The sequence below is a fragment of the Montipora capricornis genome, chromosome 4 (assembly GCF_036669925.1).
Source record: "Montipora capricornis isolate CH-2021 chromosome 4, ASM3666992v2, whole genome shotgun sequence".
In the NCBI taxonomy this organism is placed as follows: Eukaryota; Metazoa; Cnidaria; class Anthozoa; order Scleractinia; family Acroporidae; genus Montipora; species Montipora capricornis.
In genome coordinates, this window is record NC_090886.1 from 55128228 (window position 1) to 55130727 (window position 2500).

Here is a 2500-nt window from a genome sequence, read left to right on the forward strand (position 1 = left end):
GACCCTTAATAAACAAGGAGCTTCGTGCCCTTTGCAATCAGCAAATCCCAGTAACGGATTTCCTCTTTGGAGATGATGTCCAAAGCAGTTTAAAAACAATAAAAGAGTGCAACAAAATTGCCAGCTCTGTCAGTCAAGGGCATGATTATAAGCAAGGCTACTCAGGAACTGGACATCAAAGGCCCCGTAATAGCAAGCCTTTTTTAGGGCATCGCAAGAGCTACAACTCATTCAAAAAGAAACCATGGGCCTTAAACCAGAAGAGGGAGGAGACCAAGTGAGCCTAACTACATGTACAACATTACAAACAGTTATTCACCTGATTCACGATGTAAGTAAATTTGAAACCCTATTACCAGTTATTATTACTGGCTTAGAGCAAAATGTTAAATGCTTTAAAGCAGGTAACCTTACCAGTTTCCTTTCTAAATGGAGAACTCTTACATCTGATAGAGAAATTCTAGATATGATAACCGGCACAACTATTGACTTTAGATACCTGCCAGTCCAACACGGGCCACCGGCCATTCGGGAGTTCTCAGATACTGAGTCTGAAATAATTTACACTGAGATCGAAAAGCTTTTAAACAAAGGTGTGATTGTCAGAACTGTCCGGGAAACTGATGATTTTATTTCCCCCATTTTTCTGAGAGAAAAGAAAGATGGATCACACCGTATGATTTTAAACCTTAAAGCACTAAACAAGAGCATTGTTTATCACCATTTCAAAATGGATACTCTTGGTTCAGTAATTAGACTAGTACGTCCAAGTTGTTTCAGGGCCACCATCGACCTCAAAGATGCCTACTATTCTGTGCCTGTGTCAGAGAAACATCAAAAATATCTCAAGTTTCACTGGAAAGGAAACTTCTACAAGTTCACTTGCTTCCCTAATGGGTTATGTTTCTGCCCTAGGAAATTCACAAAGCTCATAAAGCCAGTACACTCTTGTCTTAGGTTACAAGGCCACCTCTTGGCAGCTTATATTGATGACAATTACATTCAGGGTGATACTTATACCGAATGTCTAACTACTGTGCTTGAAACATTAAAACTGTTTGCTGACCTGGGATTTTGTCCTCACCTTGAAAAATCATGTCTGATACCATCCCAAGAAGTTAATTTTCTGGGAGTTATGCTAAATTCCATCACAATGACTGTCAGACTGACCATGGAGAAAAAACAAAAAATTAAGAATGCATGCACAGCACTGCAGGAGAGGTCAAAATACATTATACGAGAGGTTGCAAGTGTCATAGGACTACTGGTCTCAAGTTTCCCTGCTGTTATGTATGGGCCATTGTATTACAGAAAACTAGAACAAGAGAAATCTCATGCTATCAAAGACAATAATGGCAACTATGTCACTCTCCACAGATGCCAAAACAGAACTACAATGGTGGATCGAAAATATTGAAAACTCATTCAACGTTATAAATCATGACCCCTCATCACTAACAATTAGCGCTGATGCATCAAAAATTGGATGGGGAGGTGTTTTCAAAGATCTGACTTAAACGAGACTTACCTGTAAGTTGAAGTTTGATGTGAATTCTACCGATTCCTAGTCAGGAACAGAGGAGTCACGTGCCCACCCAACATATACATATATATATCTATATTTTCTACAGGACAAATTTATCCTTTTTATTTGTCCCCACCCTTGTTTTTTCCTGTGCTCATTCATTGTTAAATACTGACCTGGCTTGCTCGCGCAATCTCACGTGACTCCTCTGTTCCTGACTAGGAATCGGTAGAATTTACATCAAACTTCAACTTATAGGTAAGTCTCGTTTAATCTTAAATTATCGTGCAGGAGGGGGACATTGGGGTGTATTAGAAACCGCAAAACCGAAATAAAAATCATCCAAAACAGCAAAACCGCAAAAAAATTCTGCCAAAACCGAAAACCGTCAGAAAACCGATACAATGGTGAAAAGTGGGGCATACAGAGCAAACTACACTAACACTTTATTTCATCAAAGTATTTATGAATGTCATGGACTTTATTTCTGCCGCTCTCTCGAGCCCGGACTTTATGGGCTCATTTTCCGTAAAGCGTTTCGCGGCTATAGAGTGTTTTGATGTGACCTCTCCGGGAATTCAGCTCTATTATCACTCAAACGTTTTCTTTTGTTTCGGAGGAAAAACAAGGTTATTGATCACGTGAGTGAAAACAGGAATCTTGTCCCCTATGGGGCCTTACATTCTATTTATCAGGCCCTAGTACAACCTCATTTCAACTACTGCAATATTGTTTGAGGAAACTGTGGAGAAAATTTGCAGGAAAAACTGCAAAAACTACAAAACAGAGCAGCCCGTGTCTTGAACTACTCTAACTATGGCACTGATGTCAACAATTTATTTGAACTCTTAAGATGGAAATCCCTGGTCTCTCAAAGGCAAATTGAAGAGCAACAATGGTATTTAAGTCCCTACAGGGACTAGCACCTGAGTATTTCTGCTCGAAATGTCCATCGCGATCCAGGTTTTTGTTTGA